This window comes from Nothoprocta perdicaria, unplaced genomic scaffold, assembly GCF_003342845.1.
Source record: "Nothoprocta perdicaria isolate Ctin4 unplaced genomic scaffold, notPer1 scaffold_29, whole genome shotgun sequence".
Classification (NCBI taxonomy): domain Eukaryota; kingdom Metazoa; phylum Chordata; class Aves; order Tinamiformes; family Tinamidae; genus Nothoprocta; species Nothoprocta perdicaria.
In genome coordinates this window covers 786,534-805,138 of record NW_020455521.1, presented here as the reverse complement: position 1 = coordinate 805,138, position 18,605 = coordinate 786,534, and the positions used below count along the sequence as shown (strand labels likewise).

General features: G+C 39.3%; 1 long non-coding RNA gene across 1 annotated transcript in view; it reads left to right on the top strand.

Moving 5' to 3' along the window:
- Window positions 1–11,314: 11,314 nt before the first annotated feature.
- LOC112949318 overlaps window positions 11,315–18,605 on the top strand; it is a 39,111-nt gene continuing 31,820 nt past the window's right edge. The window contains exons 1-2 of the long non-coding RNA XR_003249808.1: window positions 11,315–11,522; window positions 11,768–11,807. This is a non-coding gene — a long non-coding RNA (uncharacterized LOC112949318). The remainder of the gene's footprint in view (window positions 11,523–11,767; window positions 11,808–18,605) is intronic.

The window sequence follows — 18,605 nt, the reverse complement described above, 5'->3', positions numbered from 1 at the left end:
GTGTAATTTGGCAAGTGTATATTTGTACAGATCACCCTGCTCTGCAAACTTATAATTTCAGTCCAAGCAATATTATTACATGGTGCAACTTTTGTCATGCATCTACCACCTGTGTGGTAGATATTCTTTCCTACTTACTGCTGGCATTATATCAAACTGATCTCATAACAGATTTCTAATCCTTATATTACATGTATAAGATCCTCTAGCCATGCATTAGCAATTACATGTAGTTTCCCATAAATGATCTCCTGGTTTTACTTTGGAAAATCCTATTAGCTTGCTCTAACTGTGGTCAGACGGGTTATAGTAATTAAATGTTACAACACCAGAACCACTGCCACTGTTCTTGCTGTAAGTAAACATTTTTAAGAAGAGCGTAGCCAGGACTCTCAGTAAATAATTCCTTATGTAGCTTTTCTAGCTTACGTGAGCTGTGTTGTAGGACTGTGTATATCTAAATGGAAGATTCAAGTGTTGTGTGATGCTGAGCTTTTGGTTAAAAAGCCACGTGGTGTGCTATTGTACAATAAATCTACAGGTTTATTTAAAAATGTAAAAATGTGTGAATAATTTACAGGCTCAGAACACTTTTTGGCCATGCAGGTCTGCAGAGTGCATAATCCTCCTTGGTGAGATGTGTATACCAATGAATTTTTAAGGTAAACAGAGATTCAGCACTGGGATTAGTGCCTGTGTCCTACTGAGAGCAACCCACAGCCCTTAACTTTATGGCAGAATATTTGGATTATTCTTTTGGATTATGTTTCCTTACATTTTTCCCCCATGCAGGTTTTCAAGTCTCCATGGGGAGGTATGAGATACTCAACATCCGTACAGCATTACTGGGGACAGTGTGTACCCATCAGATTTCCCTTTTTGTAGTATTTACAATTTTATTCTTTTTCCACATTAATCCTTAGGATTCGAAAGAATAGTTTACACTAAAACTGGGTGGTCCTACACATTCTTGTAATTCTAAATCCAGTGGCCAGGACTATAATAACGAAGTGCATGAAAAAAAAGCACTGGATCTGCAGTGTTTGTCCTTTTTCCTAGGTGGTGGTGTTCACCGTGATATGTCTGAACAGAAGCATGCTCATGGCWATTTCTGAGCAGACAATAACACCAATTAAAATGTACATTACAACTAAAGGTGATGCACAAGAAGTAGGGGAGATAGAATTGCTACCAATTTCTTATTTTGTGGTGTTTCATCAGTATTCATCTGATAAATAGCCCGTTAGAAGGAAGAGGATTTAAAGGATGACCTKCAGTGAAAGGTGGCATGTTGCTTCTTTGTAGCTCGAAGGCACTGCAAAATCCAGAAGCATCACTCAGTTCTTTCTGACTCTCCGAGTCTTGCAGAGGGCCAATATTGATCATCATCTTGAAGGTATTACTATAATTACTGCAATTACCTGTTATATAGAGTTACACATGTTGGGAATAACTTGCTGCTGCTGGTGTGGCATCTGAGCCATCAGATGAAGCCATCAACACAGTCTCTGTTCCAGAGTTTGACTTCTGTAATTAAACCAGAAAACAAACACACCCAAGACATTTTCTGAAAGTCATGGTATGAAAGCCCAGTGGGATTGGCTTCTGAGGGTTTGGAGTGAGTTTGTGTTAAGTTTCCAATTTTTAAGTCTGCTTTAGGAGGAGAAGAAAGAGAAAACTGAGAAGCTGATGTAACCCAATGCCTCCAGAAGCTAAGGTTTTAAGCAATGTAGGAGGATTTGGAGCAGGCACTATTAAAAAAATGAAAGCTCTAGAGACATCTGCTATTACTAACAGCGATACTGGGAGCTGTAATAAGTTCAATGGTCTTGTAGTGTTGATCTTTTTTCTACTCTTTTGCCTCTCTGATTCCTAGCTATCATATTTCAGCAGTGGCTTAAACATGCCTTTGATTAGGCTTTATCTCAATGCTCTAGTTTCCCTGAATTAATGGTTAAGACTTGTATGTTATTTTATCTTTGTCCCATTTCATACTAAGTTAAGTCGCCACAGATTTTTATAATCACGCATCCTTCTGTGCAACAGTGGAAATTGTCAAAGATGGAAGCTGAAGAGTTTGGCTCCTGTACTCGGAATGTTGAGGGAATTTGGCATCCGGGAATACACTGGAAGGTGCTTAGTATTGTGAAATAAGTACAGTTTCTAGATTTTTATGCTAATCATTGTTCAGTAAAGGTCTGAGTAGGATTATGGGTCTAAGGGATCCTCGGAGTGTAATATGTCTGTGACTATAAGGCTTTAGCTAAAGCTGCTCTGGAAAGATTCCCATTAGCATCACTGGGGTTTTTATCAGAACCTCAGTCTGCAACCTCATTAATGGGAACTGTCTGTAGCCAAGGTTGCTCATTTTGGATTAGCAGTACTTGTTCCTTACTTTTTTCCAGAAGGAAAAAGTATGAAATAATAAAGAAGGAATTAGGCTTATTTTCACGAAGTGAAATCACCCTTGTTTAAGGGTTATTGCAAGAGGAAAAGAAGAAATAATGGAGATTAACATGACTAGTGGCATGCTACTGCTCAGTAAGCCTCTGAACCTCTGTTCTCTAGAAGGTAGGAGGATAAATCAGGGGACATTTTTATTGTGTTCGCTGAGAAGGATGTGATCAGGGCCATCACCAGAGGCAATACTGAGCTAGATGAACTTGTGACCTAATGGATGAGGAGTAACAGTAAAGGAGATAACACCATTGCAATACCTGCCAATAGTCTGAGTTTCTCCAGTCTTCTGAGGAGCGTGTTCTGGTATCCAAGCGTGCAGAGTCAGCATCCCTCTTGCACATTCCACCACCTCCAGCTCAAAAGATAAATTAAACACGTTTCAGAAACTATARACAAGATTCAAGAACAGCCTTGGCAGCCAAGAGCAGTACAATATTGGTTTATGGTTTCTTGCCTCCCTTCAGCTCACTAAATAGCTGCTCATGGGAGCCAAGCTGCTCATGCTTGGCTGCCTGTAGTTCTCTCACAGGGCATGTCAGAAAYTAACCCAGGCTGAGCAGCTCAACCTTGGCTTGCGTCAAGACCTGCCAGGACCAGCTTGCAGGGCACTCTTGTATCTAAAGGCCCTGAAGTTACATTTGCACCATGCGGAGGTGCCCTCTGGCAGGTCCTGATGTCCTGGCATCAGAAGTCCTCAGTTCTCCAGGACAGGGGCTTGATCASAGCAATACCTCAGGCCACTTCTGGCCTATGTGCCTTGGTTCCTTCCCATGGAGGCAGACAAGTGCCGCAGCTCGCTGATGGTGTAGGAGGGAGGATCTGGCCTCTGTTCCTGGCTCTGCAGAAGACTGTGGGAGGCACCCAGAGTTGGAGGCTGAGAGGTGCTTCTGGATCTAGAAGGTTAGACTTGGTCTCTGAAACCCAAWTTGAAAAGGAATAAGCAGCAAACCAAGAACTTAACTCTCCCTCTTCCTTCCAGAGCCAAGTAATTTATTTTAAGGTGCTTTTTGTCTGTGATGTCTGTCCTTATGTACACACAGATCAGCTTGGCCTGTTCGAGGGACTAGAATGCTTTTTAGTTCCCAGAAGCATTGGATAAAACCAGCAGCAGCTCTGGGAGGAGGACCGTGCTGGAATGGGACTGTGCTCCACAGAAATGGTTATCGTGTGGTACATGGGAAGAAATAGCTCCGATCCTGATGGAATTAGGTATTAATGACTGTAATGAAAGCTATTGGGAGGCAGTCTGAAGAACTGCAGCCCTTGTACATGTTTTTGTAATCACAGGTCCCAGAAAGATCTTATCTGCACGGAAAATATTTCAGCATCTCAAATTTTAGCTTTTGGGTGCACTGCATGGGAAGCTAAGGGGCAAGGCTTGAATCTGCAGCATCTTTTCCAGGCTAAGTGAGGCACCTAGTTGCTCAGGAACCCTTGCTGAGAGCTACTCCAGTCATCCTGAAGGGAACCTGGCTTTATAGATAGCATTTAAATCAGACATGTGAGTCCCAGGCTGCCCCATAGGGTTATGAGACAAGGGACTTCCAGAGGGCAGGGGGCAAAGCAGGTGCTCCTCAGAGAAGAGCCCCAGCAGCCAGATTAGCAAATAGGCAGGAAAACCCTGGGAAGCCCCTGCTCACAGGAACATTTAAAGTAAGAGGCAAATACTTCTAATGAAGCCGGTGACCCTGTGGAAGCGACCAAGGGGGCTACTGTCTCAGCATGATGGTACCTCTGCCCTGGCTTGATGCACCCATCTCCCTTCGATCCATTAGACCTGACTCTTTTACTGAATTTTTCCCTACAAATCCTATTTTAGTAGGATTTTTGCAAAAGAGATTTCTGAAAGGAGTTATTTCTTGTGTCTTTGTCAGGAAACTGAAAGACTAAAGAAGAAGCTTGCTTTGAGCTTTATTATATGACACATGATACTTTCTCATCCAAATAAAACCACATTCTATCCCTTTCTTTCCACGTTCACATTTCCAATTGAGAAGCCTCCACATCAGATGCCTCTTTGAGTGTATGGTAATGTGCAAGCTGTTAAACATTTGCAGAATCTTCCAATGGTTCTTGTAGTGTCCCAAAAGCTAGACATGGCTTGCAGGGGATTTCCACTGCGAAGAAATAAGACTCAGAAGATGTTCTAAATTAAGTCAGTGAATATCTGTTGGCCAGCGTACTGGATGGCATTACAAGATGCCAAGATAAATTCAAATTAATCTGGAAACTATTTGGTAATATTAGTTACAGGATTACATAAACTGCTTGGAAATTATATTAAAAAAACCCTTGGATAAATACTTGCCTGGAAAATAAAGTGTAAATGAAAAAATAAAAAATTGCTTATAAGACAGCTGAACAGAACAAGTGTCATAGGAAAATGAAATTTTTACCCAGTGTAACTTTATTTCTGGACAGCAGTAAAGTTTGTAGATATAGTCACAGACAGTTTCCAAATTAATGTCTCACAAACCTTATTTTAATTTTGAGAAAGCCAAGATGAAAAATAGAAAATACTGGGAATTCCARAAGAGAAATAAAATAATTAAAAATAAAATGATTGTAAAAAGATTGCAGCAACTATTTGTCAACTGTGTTGACTTTAGATAAAACTTCTTACCTGTTTTAGGTGTCTTTAAAAATTACAGAATGAAAGCTCATATAAGGGGTTATTAATAGATACATGGTAAATTCTGCTTTCACTTAAGTCTTTCATCTCTAACAATGCCCATTTAAAAAAAAAGAGAGAGAGAGAGATTTCAGGGTATAATACTCTACTTAAAAATTTTTTTACTGGTTTGACAATTTTCAGTCATGTATCCACATGACTAGAGCCACAGTCTAGCAGGGAGAGTCAAAACAAGATCAAAAGGTTGGCAAATGAAGCTAGGCAAATTCAGAAGCAGTAGTGTTCAGTATTTCCTCAGCGATGGATATTCAATTTTCAATAGTTTGTGTAGTTGTATAGTATATTTTTCATTACATGGATTTTTTTTAACAAGACTGCTGTCTTTCTAGAAGACAGATTTGGGCCACTTGTGTTTTTTGGCCGAATCAATCCTCTGTTCTTTATGGATACGCCCTCTAAGGTGATTGTCGTATTTGGATTAATTATTCCCCAAGGTATTAGAATATCACTCTCCCCTTGGAGCCTTTGTGTCATCCTTTGAAGAATAATTGTGGATGCATTAATTACCGGATTCTGGGAATTCAGTCTCGGCTTCTGTGGGCAGTATCTCTAAGCCATTAAAAACATATGGGTATTGATTTTCTATGCAAGTCTGCTTCTGGGTTCCCTTACTATCTATCATCTGAACAGAAAACAAGTTAGATTTTAGTTTGGATTCAAAACGGAATTTTAAAACATTCCTATCAGAAGTCGTGTAGCAGGACCTGTTGAAATGCTGTAATAATGTTTGATGTTAAGATCAATGAAAATACTTAAGATGACTTTCTCTCCTCTTTCAGTCTTCCAAGAGTTCCATTTTTTTCCCAGCATTACTTTATTCCTAGAATTTACTAATTACAGCCTGGCATGCTTGCATAACATTTACAATGTCAGCAAGTTCAGTTCCTATAAAATTCAGGAAAAATGCTTGTGTTGCAAGTCTCCATTACTCTCAAATCCAGCTAATTTCACCAGGGATGGGGGACGTAATGTCAAAGCGAGGAGTAATTCTTCCTGTTCCACAGGATTTTTTACTTGTTCTTTCTCCGTGATCTCCTTGTTTCATTCCAATGTTCCTGACTAGGAGGTGCCTGCTAAAATCCTTAAGGACCTATGTACAGTAGAAGACACAGGACTCCAGGTCAGTAGATGTGAAGTAGATTGTGGCACTGCTAAATCTGTTATCTGAAAGTTGAAGCCAGGGTGGTGCTGATAATGTAAGGTTGTATGGTCACAAAGCTTTCCCTTTTTATCATTTTGAATGACCAGCCTCATAATTCTGGGCCTTTGGACAGAAACTGTTGAAGGCAAAGWATAATCTTTATTCTGCATGTGTAGGCAGATCTTCCCTGAGCAATTCTTCTCCTTGAAAGTCTAAGAAACTCTTCCAATATTAACAAATCATTTTTAAATAAAGAGAAATGAGAGTCTTCCAGCATGATGTTTTTAGGAGTTGCATTGTTGCTTTTCAAGCTTTCGGTTTTGCTGAAACTGCTTCTCATAGCTGGGATGTAACAGAACAATGAGCAGTTGTGTCGAATATTCACCCAAATTTGGAAGATACACATCTGAAGCTTAATATGGATTGATGTACTGTGAAGATGCATGTGCAGTGGGTTTTTGATAAATAATATTTTAAGGGACACTTTAAGGAGATATCTTGATAAAGTAAGATACTGCAAAGGATAAAGGATTTTGAAAATATTTCATTTTGCTGCTGCCATCTATCAGAAGGACCACATAACAAAGAATCCTTTGTATTGTATTTGTATCATATGTATCATTGATTTTATAGGTAATCTTTTTTTTTTTTTGGGAAGGGTGGTAAAGGGTTTCTTGAGAATGAATGAGCACAGATGAGGGAAAAAAGGTGTGATCAAAAAYTGCAGTTCAGTTCATTTTCAATTTCCATTTATTCACAATTCCTCATACTATTAATTCTATTGGAGCAAATAATTGCATGGCAACATACACRTTATTGACCAAATGTATACTTTGATGGGTACTGCTCGAGTCATTAAAAAGCAGTAAAAAGATGAAATAAAAATTAAGATAATTAATATATTCTTTTATTAATATACTAAMTTGAATGTTTGCTACATTCTTGTTTGAAAATCTTAGATTAGGACCTCTCCGTACTGAGAGGCAATATTAGGACAAGCTTCATAGAGCACAGGGCAACATCTTTGGTATATGACTGTACTGAAGCACACTCAAAGCAAGTCTTCCTTGGCTATGGCAGATGCTTGAGAGCTTGAAATCTGCATGCTYGTGGGGACTCTGCACATACAGTCAAAGATAACCAAGCTGCACCTCACTTTTAATTATCACTTTTGTTAATCTTGAACAACTTCTTCTCTGAGGTCACCAGACAATTGTATTACAGATTTTCACATCTGAGTAGATTATTAGGAGGGGAAGAAGTTGAAAAGGGGATTCTGTTCTATTTGTTCCCCCTCTCAGCTTCTTCCTGTTCAGTTAAATAACCACTACTTCTAAGCTGTACTTCCTCCAAAGTCAGGGTCACTCTTACTGTTACCAAGATCAATATGCTGTCAACACAAGCATGTATTTTCCTTTGACGCCTCCGAGACATTTCTTCAGGCCGGTATGTTGGACATGTGCTACAAAACCCTAGGATAGTGAGGTTGGGCTGAAGGTCCACAGCAGCAAGAACTGGCATTGCCATAGGGGAGCAAACCAATGTGCACCAGCTGTGGAGCAGTGCTATGCAGCCAAGCAGGAACTTGCTGAAATACACTGGGGCATSAGCTCACATTCATTTTGCTTATTTCTACGGCTTTTCTTCCCCCTGTCTCTGTGTAATGTAGATTGTTTTTTTTCAGTGACATTGCAGAGAGGAGATACAAATGGAAAAGACAAGATAGGAACTGGCTTTTATGGARGAATTGCTTGAAAAGGGGGAATTTAGAGAAAAACCAGGGCCTAACAGAGGCTTGCTTGGAGTAAGGCATAGTTGCCACTTCCAGGATGGCTGGTGTGCAAGGATTCCGCTCCTCCACCATTCCCTGGGCACCACGATCTGCCCTCCTAGCAGCTGCAGAGAGCARTGGAGGGTGGAGAGGAGTGAAGACACCGTGACCAAACTCTSTTGTTCTCCTGGTGAAGGCAGTGAGCTGATAGTGCCATACACCTGATAAGCCACACAATAGCTGTCTAAAGGGAAATATAGGATCAGGTGTTTGGCGCTGGGCCAGCAAGTGAGAAAATCACTCCTTTTGGATGAACTTTACTTGAACTTTGCTCAATATAAACTCATTATAATGTCAACACACATGTCCAACCCCAAAGTTACCTGCCTCCAAGGTTCAACCACCCTGCAATGAGCATACTCTCCAGATTTTTGATTGATTCTACCTTAAAAGGTAGCAAGAGACCTTTTCACCAATCAGTATCAAAAGTAAGTACAACTACAGTCATTCAAGCTCCACCTAAATGTTAAAAAAAAAAAAGGTGAATAAGGGAGGAAGTTGGAGGGAAGACTCCATTTTGATGCGCTGAACCTCTACTTCAATTGAGAAGGTGCCTGAGGAGACTCCTGGAGACCGAGAGCCCTCTCCTGTCTTCTGGCGTGAGTGATGATTGTGCATTTGTATATCAGAGCTAGCTAAAAACCTCTCTCTGTAGTAGAGAATTTCCTGTACTGACATCCAAGCCCAGCTTTCTAAAYGTTCCATTTGAATAAATCACGCTATTTGTGAACTTGACTACTTCTTGAAGGTGCTCAGACCTATAGTTGGCAGATGGTTCGTGAATGCACTGATACCAGTCAGCCCTGTCGTTACCACAGTATTTGGTATTCCTATTAAAAGGTAAGTCCAGTTGTCTCCAGTCCCTCTAACCCCTGAGAATCATCTGGAATGCAAGGGGATTCATATCACCATATTTGCCTCCCCCTTCAAACCACAACAGCCTTGTGTAGATGAAAGGCCCCATCCCCAACAGTCCTATAGCAGCTCCCATAGATGTTGCAAGTCCAAGACAAGGTCCAGGTACCTTGGTTACCCACTGCTCACCAAATCAGAGAGGCATGTAAATGGMGAAGACTCAGCTTGAATCTTTCCTGCATGATCAGGGAGGACTGGCAAAGAGAATTTAGGCATTCTAAAGTAAAATGTGTCCTTCTTTAACCAAGTCAAATCTTTGGGCTTTTTACATAGGGACAGGAAATGAAAAGGAAAAAAAAAAAGTAATATTGGGCAACAAACCACAGAATAAATACAGCATTGTTGTTTATCTGAGGAATCAACAGATATTTAAATATGAACTCACTTCTGCCTTTGTTCTGCAATACACTCTGAAGCCTAAAATAATAATACAAAAAAAATCCTGTATTTTTCCAGAGAACGTTTTCCAAAATTTTCCTTTTAAAATATTGCAGATCAAAATAAAAAAAAGATAAAAATCTAGTTATGCAAATCTTTCCTCACAATGACTTTATTTTCCAGTCAAAGCTTTTAATATTTGAACTAAAAGTTGAAAAAAAAAAGAAAAAATAGATGTTTAACGTCTTGGACATCTAGAGCTAAAAGGGAGAACTACATAAATGTGGTGAATGCCCTTTAATTAGTAGTTGATGACCAAGACTTTCAGTAGGATCCAGGCATCTGTGCTATCTGTTGTTGCCAAGACCTCAATACTAATGTGCTTTCACCTGGGAATTCATCTGGGAATGAAATAGGAAACATCTTGTGGGTCCAACCACCCGCTCTGGGTGGCATCCTTCATTACAGAGAAGGGACAGACAAATTTTGGGTTGGGAGGTGGCCTTCCTTTGAGTGTTCCCGTAATTCAGCCCTGTCTGTGAGACCACCAGCTCAGATATTGAAGTACCTACTTGGGCCTCATCTGAAGCACCCCTAGAAAGAAGGAGAGCCCTGAAGTGAAGACGTGTTGGACCGACTTCCCACCTCCCACTGTGTTTAAGCACAGCATAACAAGGGATAGCAGCCAGATTTTATTTTCCACTCTCTATTTAAAACTATTGACTTCAGTGGAATTACTGAATTATTCTGGGTTTAAATGCCATCCTTGGGAGTAGCAAACAACCTCATGTCCCTTTCCACCGCAGAGATCCTCTTTCCCAGCTTTTGCACGCTGAGCAACGGCAGTTTGGCATCTGCTGCTCCCGCACATTTCCCTCACAATTACCTGCTTCCTCTCCTGTGTGCTTTTCTGGCATAATGTGTCCTGTTCTGAAAATTCACATACCTGACATAGTTGGAAGTGCCAAGTTCTGGACACATCTGGATATTAGATTCACTCTGAAGAGTCAGCTGCACATTTTGGTAACTAAAGCTCTGTAATAGGAAATTCCACTAAGTTTTTCTTCTCTATATTATCATTTTCCTCTCTTATTTTACTGCTTTCTTTATTAAAAGACAAATAGAAAGCATGAAAAACACTGCAGAAACTTAAATGAAACTTGTCATTTTTAGGACAAGAATGTAAATCCTATTCTTCCACATAAGGGCTTACATCCCTCACAGCTAAATTCAGTGGAAACTGCCATCCACTGCAGAAGATGTAACTCAGTAACTGACAGTAGCCCTTGRGAAACAGCTCTGAGATGAATGACAAGAAATTGTGTTTGTCAGTGGACTTCTGCTGTGAAGGTTTTTGTGTGAGCACACACTCGTCAAAGTTTTGCTTGTTAAGTTACAGTTTGAGCAGCCTGAGAAGAAGCCTCTTGCTTGACTCCAACTGGTGATTAATGCTCAAAAATGAGTTTTTTTTCCTTTAAGCAAAAATAAGGCAGATACTTCCACTTGTTATCATAGAAAGAATCAGATTCTTGCCATATCTTTATGCCTCTAAAGAAAGCATCAATTTATTCTACTAGCTGATCAGGTAGTAAGCTAAAAATCAGGTATTTTTMTTTATATACTTTTTTAAAGAATTGATTCAGCAAGATACTGAAGTATTTATCTCACTTCAGTTCTTCAGCAGCCCTATTGAAGCAAATGTAATTATTTACTCAGCTAGTGGTAGGCACAGGTATGAGTATTTTACTGAATTAGTGATCAACATATTTGGAATAAAAGAGCTATAATTAACCTGAAACTCAATTCACACTTGTTTCCTTCTCTTTGTCATGATGCTTAAATCAGCTGTGCTAGTTAGAGAAGTTATCATCATTAGTTACTCATGATCACCTTCCCTGCTAGAAGATACTTAACTCTCTGGTCGCGTGACAAGGCCCCTTTAGAGTTTCATGTGGAAATATGTTGGTTGCCTTAAAAATTTGGGCTTTGCTACCTTGGCTCTTTTAAATTGAAATGAATGAGAGAACTTGTGACTTTCCTTCTTCTCTGGTTTAGCTGCTTATGGACTTATGAACTTTGTGTACATTTGCATCCTGAAGCATGRTGTAAGTAGTATGTGTGGGTCAATAACAATTCAATGCTGAACTTGGAGGGGAAAAAAGATGTATTTTGAATATTGATTTCAGTAATAACAAATACAAATGTATAATGTTACAACTAAGTAAAAGGCTATACTTTAATGTAGCTTTTTCAGTCCCATAACTGGGAAGTTTGCTTTTGAAAGCAGAGACATTTTATAGATACCACTTCTCTTTCTGATCATATTAAGGGTTCTTTTCTTTCTTTCTAGTGGAAAGCCTGTTGTTCCCTCTGGCAAACTGATAGAAGGGGTAAGTATGTGGCAGATTTTTTTTCTCCTCAATGTTCCCTGCAAGGAAGGGCTTGACAAGGAGGTGGGATCACTCAGTGCTGCAGCGACTAGCTGGAAGCAAAGGGTCCTTGAATACGGTGGTAGGACATATACTTGAACTCCTGGAGCTGGGAGTATGTGTAACATTTGTGTTATGGATTTTTGACTACTTTGTACTTTGAAAGAATGTTTTCAAAAATGGTAATTCTTGCCAGAAAAGTTTGGGAAATGCGTCTTTCAGAGGTCTTGTTTCAAAAGCCCACTCTTTTGAACTAAGTTGAGRTTTATGTATTTCAAATGTATGGTGGGCCATAGACCAGCCTTTGCTCTTTGGAAGTAGCATATGTTTTGCATATGTATTTTACATATGTTTATATATTTAGCTTTTGCATACCCTGTAACCAGAAGTAACGTGGGGAAAAGTGAGATGAGGAGTGAGAGCTCCCTGATTCTGGAGGCTGCTCCGGCTGCTCCTTGGGGGTGACCTGGGGGGCTCTGCTTTGGCTCCCTGAGTTGTGGCTCAGAGAAGCCTGTGCTGCTAAGGCTCCTGCATGGGGCAGTTGGTCCTTTGCCAGTGTGCATGTGTGTGAAGGATTGCGTCTTTTCAGGGCCATGAGTTTGATGCAATTTAGCTCTGCTCCTTTTGCTCAACAATCGCTTAATTAGTTGCATAAAGCTGGGTGAGACACTCCGGGGTCACTCCCTTCTTGTCAGCCTGGTCTCTCTATAAAGCCTGGAGAAGGTGATATCGGTTTGGAAAAAGGGCTTATCCCCCCAGGAGGAGGAATGTGGGGTTCAGGGCATTCCCCCAGTGCATGAAAACAGTTGAAAGTCCTAAAATCATTAGTAGTTTTACCTTGTGAATACAACAGAATGGGACTCAGTTGGATGCTTTAAAATAATCCTGTAAATAATAAATAACAAAAATAGTAAATAACACTAATTTGTGGTACTGAACTTATTTGCAACTGTACTGCATATTTCTTGGGACTGAGCATCCTGGAGAAAAACCATCTTTTTGCAAAATAAAAAGTACYGAGATGGGCATGTGAGAGAGCTGTAACTTCAARCTCTCCTTCTGCAAGCCCCATGCTTGGGCTTTACAGTAGAGAGAGCACTAGATGGCAGTGCAACACCTGCACATAGAGACTGCCACCAGTTTTTGGGGAAAAAAAATCTGTTCCAGGTAACTGCTGCAGCTTGTTTCACAGCAATAGTTTTTACCTTAACTGTTCTACTCTTGTGGTGAACAAATCTTCTAATCCCGKGGAGAAAAACCGTAGGACAAGTTCAGCTTGACAGAGATCCCCTGAGTTTGAGCCTTTCTTGTACTTGCTTGTTTAATAATTTTCAGAGTTACACTATATTTGTTGTATCAGCTAGTAATTATTTTACATGTTGAACTCTGTTCCTATGTAATTTAATGTCCCTCATTAGATTTTGCACCTCCTATGCRTGTTTGACACTAGCTCAAATAGCTTTGTAACATCCTTCCTGTGTATTCCCCCTGGAATTCTCCAGGCGTTGCAGATGTTCCATTTGCACTTCCTCTTTTTCCGATGAGCAAAGTCTGTGGAATAGCACAGGACATGAGGAAGCTTTGCTGCATGTATATTCCAGGTCCCCCTCTTTCTCAGGCTTTTTTTGGGTGATTTTCTGGAGTTAGCCCAGAGCTAGAAATGCCTGCAAAAACATTTGATTTAATGTGCACTGTATTTCGTGTATTTTCAACTCAGGTGACAATTTCATTCAAGTATGGCTTGTATAAAAGAGTTTAACATATCTRAGTGTTGAGTAATGCTGTATAGTATGCTGTGAAGTTCTTTCTCTTTCCTCTTCGCTTTTGTTTCTATTGTTTTATTGTTTTCATATATGACTAAAACCAAATTTAAGGGAGATCTGTTGTGCTGAGCTCATAGGAGAACTTCTAATTAATTCTGTCCTGGTACTGGGAAAATGTTAGCCTAGCATCAAGAAACAGAGAAGGGAAGATCTTTACTGCAGTTYTTGGATTATGAACCAGAAAGAAAGCTACCAGCTCAATCATAATAAGCTGAAACTTTGTGTCTAAGTTTTATTTTAATTCCTAATCTTCAAAGCTTTCTTTATTGCACATTTAGGATGAAGCACTCCCTAGTGCAATTCTGGTTTGAGTTTTCAGTCAGTGAAGGAGCAGAGAGGTGCTCCGGSTGGGGTGTCATGGTTCTGGGATCTGGGGACCTGCCCTAACTCGAGGCAAGCAGTAATCCCACATGTTCATCAGGAATGTACTCTGTCCAATATCTTTCTACATCCCATGTAACTCCACAGCTTCATTTCTCAGGTCTTCATTTGCYCTCTACCCACTAATTCTTCTAGTATTTTCCCCATTAGAGCAATCTCTCTCTCACTATTTATTATTTCCGTCCTGTCCACCCATCTGCTTTTTTTAGCTACCTTTTCCTTCCTCCCTCACCGCTTCTGTACRAATCCTAGTCACAAGTCTGGAACTTATATATCGCCTTGCAGGAAATTGAAACACACTTATATTTGTTGCGTCCTGTAAGGACTGATTTGTATTGCCCTGTCTTTACATCCATGTCCCTATCAGGAGTTCATATGATTATTTTTGTTCTCAACAGAACATATGAACATGTTTTTACCCAATCAAACCAGCATGAATGCTTAATCCTGAAATCTAATAATTATGGTATGCTTATGCTGACAGTACCTCCTCTTTCTTGTTTCTGAATATGGTGAAAGCCCCAGAGTTGGGGTTCTGTGGGGTTCCCTCCCCTTTTCCAACAAGAAACTACCCTTGCAGTCAAGGGCAGCCCTGCTGCTACCCCTACACACAGTACTTCAGCACTCCTGCCCTCAGGGCTTCTTCTCAAGTGAAATGGAAAACAAAAGTGAAATTAAGCCATTAATTTATAGAAAATGCCACCCCTAATCAGGCTGTATGGCATAAGGTAAGAATCAGTTGGAAATTCATCATGAAATCATTTTGGAGCCTTTGGCTGCTGAAAGGGTTCCCAGATTAATTCTTCCATCCCTATCTGAACRTACCATAGGGCATCTTGCAATCGAGGCAGTTTATTTTGTGATATTATCAGCAAATCACAAATATGCATTTTTAAAGCTTATTAAATATTTTGCTTTGTACTTTAACCACAGATGGTTGGAAAAGGTATTTTGAACATCTGTTGTTTGATTTATGCTTTGATTTGACATGTTGACAAAAAGATGTTTGTCCTGTCGGTTTCTGAGGGAGTGATCTCTTTGAGGTATGAGCTTAGCAGCCTTGGGTGAAAGATACCTGTCTCAGACTCTCAAATTTGCACCTGCAAATAGAATAAGAGATTGATATATTTAAAGAGAGTGATTTAATGAAACTGTTTTTCTTTAACAAATGAGGAGTAGTCTTAATTTGAGTGTAGAAAAGCACAGCAAACTATATAGATCTATTGTTTTATTCTATGATGCTGGAATTGAAGTTTTAGGAGATCACAATATTATATTAGGTATTTTTGTGCTTTATAAGGTACCGCACAGTTCCAGGTGTTGAAAAAAGTGGGAACCATTCCATATGTTGTTTTATGTTAACACATATAGAATGTATGTTAAGGTTCAGTGTATTTGGTTTAGTCTCAAGGTATAGGTCATCCATAGAGACATTTTTCATAATTTTTAYTGGTGAATTCAGCAGAGTGACTTTCTCAAGCAAGGGGAAAATCAAGAATAAAAATGTGATTTGCTGGTGAGTAGCTTTGTTTCCAGAAAGACTGTCCTCTGAGATGAAATAAAAAACCACTTTCATGTGTCCTTCTTTGATCAAAAATTCCCAAACACAAACCAAATTTAAAAAGCATCTCAAGTTATGGGTGACTGAAATGCTTAAATATCTGTTTTGCAGTGGAGTGAGAGTCAATTCAGGCTCTGCTCCACTTCCAGAATCTCAGCCTTTTACTGTTTTGCCATTTCCAGCTGAGATTGTTTTAATTATGTTCCTATATACATCTTGCTGYATGAAAGATTGTAGTATATCTGATATGAATTCTGCACTTTGCTGAAATTCAGTCATACAGTCAGGTTGCAGCAGTGACTCCAGTAGCACGAATTTGTTTTGTCTTTAGATTGGATTTGTCTGGTGGTTGAAGTCTTCAAGTTGGTAATGCAGTTCCCTTCCTCTAGGCTCCAAATCTTTCCCATAAGGATTTGTTTTCTTAACTACGGGATTCAATTTCGGAAAGGGAAATCACTTGCATGAGTGATTCTCACGGCAAGTCTTTCTAGCTAGCATGTTCAGAGTGTATGATTTTCCTATCTGTGGGTTATTATTCCTTTGTGGTTTTTGTTTGGTTGGTTTTCTCCTTTCCGTCCGGAGAGTTAACTATAAGGTTAAAGCAAATCTTGGCCAATTTTGTAAGAAATACCCTTAGTGCCTAAGATAGTAAGATACACAGCTCTTCAGATACTTCATCTTCTAGACTTTTCTTATTGAAACCTCAAAAAGAAAGGTGATATAATTAGGAAAAATACAAATCAAAAAGTAGTAGTATTATCCTGTTCTGCATGTCTCGCTCAGTAAGACTACCTTGTGAATACGTTCATTAAAATATTATGGAYTCTGGATATTAGAACACTATTAGAACACATGTCCTATACCTGAGGATCCAATGTGAGCTATGATGGAAATTTTCTTTAAAGTCTGCTTCAAAAGCCATGTGTTAAGAACTCACGGAGAATATATTTTAATCTTTATGACCTAAACACTGWATACACTCACAAAACTATTCTCAAATCATCTCTTGTTCTTCAGAGTAAAATTCATTTTGATACATGTAACTTTATTTTTAAGAAAGGTAAGTGTAAGGTGCTGAAAAATGCATCATGTTTATGTTGCCTCTTCATCCTTCTCAGGAATTGTTGCTTGATAGGTTATCTCTCTGGGACAAAACAAACAAAAAGTAGTTCTTTCTGGCTGTGAAAAGACTGAAGAAATAAAGCTAAGTTGGCCTTTGAAGTGATACATTTATTATGCTTGTTAATTCTTTCAAAAGAAAGACATTAAAATGCAAAGGAAAGTTAGAGATGCCCAAAATAAACAAAAACATATTGATGCTGATAAAATTGAACATAACATGTATAAATTAGGTGGAAAGGTGTATTTTTTTTCTTTTCTTTCCCTGAGAAAATATCAGGGGTGGGGATTTTGGGAGAGGAGGAGGTGGTACGCGAGGGCAACATACGGAGAAGGRCTTCCTTTGGTGGCCTCCTGTGCTACAGGAGCCTGTGTCCTGCTCAACTTGTATGGTCCTTGGGAAAATCTCCCAAGCAGACTGTGGAGGGAGCAATTATGGGAAGCAGTTAATGGTGGTGCAAGGTCTGGTGATTTAAAAAAAAAAAAAAAAAAAAAAAAAAAAAAAAAAAAGGCTTGCTGTAACCTTCTTTTGGTCTTATCCTGGTGCCTGTCCCATCCATCATGGCCATTTATTGCCCTATCTATGCACATTTGCTCTGTGTGGAACTATTTACGCGACCCATCCTCATTTAGTTATCAGGTGATTTTCTCTCTGCCTGCACCAACTCTGTGCACAGTGGGACCTTCCATTGATGTGCAAGTGGCTCCTGCGCAGTTCACATGATGCAGAACTAAATTGTGCTGCTCAAAACACCCCACTCCCTAGTGCATGTGTTGGTGGAGCATCTTTTACACYGGCATTGATAGCTGTGCAGAACAGGCCCTCAAAATGGAGAGAAAGTTGCATGAGAAATATCTCCAGAAATACTATTTTCTAGACCAGTGTCTTGGAGCATAAAACACAGTCTGAAGGTTATCTTCCTGCTCATTTCTTAACAATATCKAAAATAGAACCCCTCAGGTTTTTGAGACTAAATAGCAAGAAAGTGTTTGGAATATTGTTTCCCCTCAAACCCCTACCACTTCTACTTATAAGTAGGACTCCTCTGCCCCAAGTTTAATCACTGACTACAAAGAATTTATTTGGATAAGATATTGGGATCAAAAATATAGGCATCTTAATCTCAGTACTTGTAGAATAAGTGCAGTGCTACATACTATGTCATTAAAATTCCTCCAATGCTTAAATGCATACTTAAATCCTCTCATTTGAAAAATATCCTTAGAATTATGTTCCTAATATATGATAATATATAATAGGGGAAGTAGAGAAATACAGTGAGAGTATGTTATGTGTATCCAAATCAAGGTATCTATAAGGAATGCTTGAGAGACTTATGATGAGACAGTTTGATAGTTTGTGAAAGGTGTTACATGCTTTGGGATGCTACTGTCGCTTATATTCCTGCCCTCTCCTTGTGCTGCTTACTAGTGTCCCATGTTCCACATTTGAAGAAGATTGTTATTTTATCTATTTTTTGTTGTTGTTTCTTATCTTAAACTTCTGGTTGAAGCACTTCAGAACTGCTTTTCTCTAATAACTCAGCATGAGTTTACTCAAAATAAGAAATAATATTTAAGGAGATCACTGGGCAGCTTATGAAAAATGAAGTGTAATACAGCAGTGGTAACAAGCCTGCCTTATGATTTCCCCTTGACATGCCAGCTCAGATTTTACCAAGGGACCTCAGCAATCTCATGCTGATGTTGGATTTGATTAAGCTGCTTAACTTTGTATTTAGGGGTTAGTAATGAATACATRAGGGTCACCTGCTATGATACTATTATGAAATATTTTATGTCATTGTCCCTCTTGGATAATGTTCTAATGTCTAATAAAAGCCATGAGTGAGCAGTGAGCGTTTAAGTTTGAAC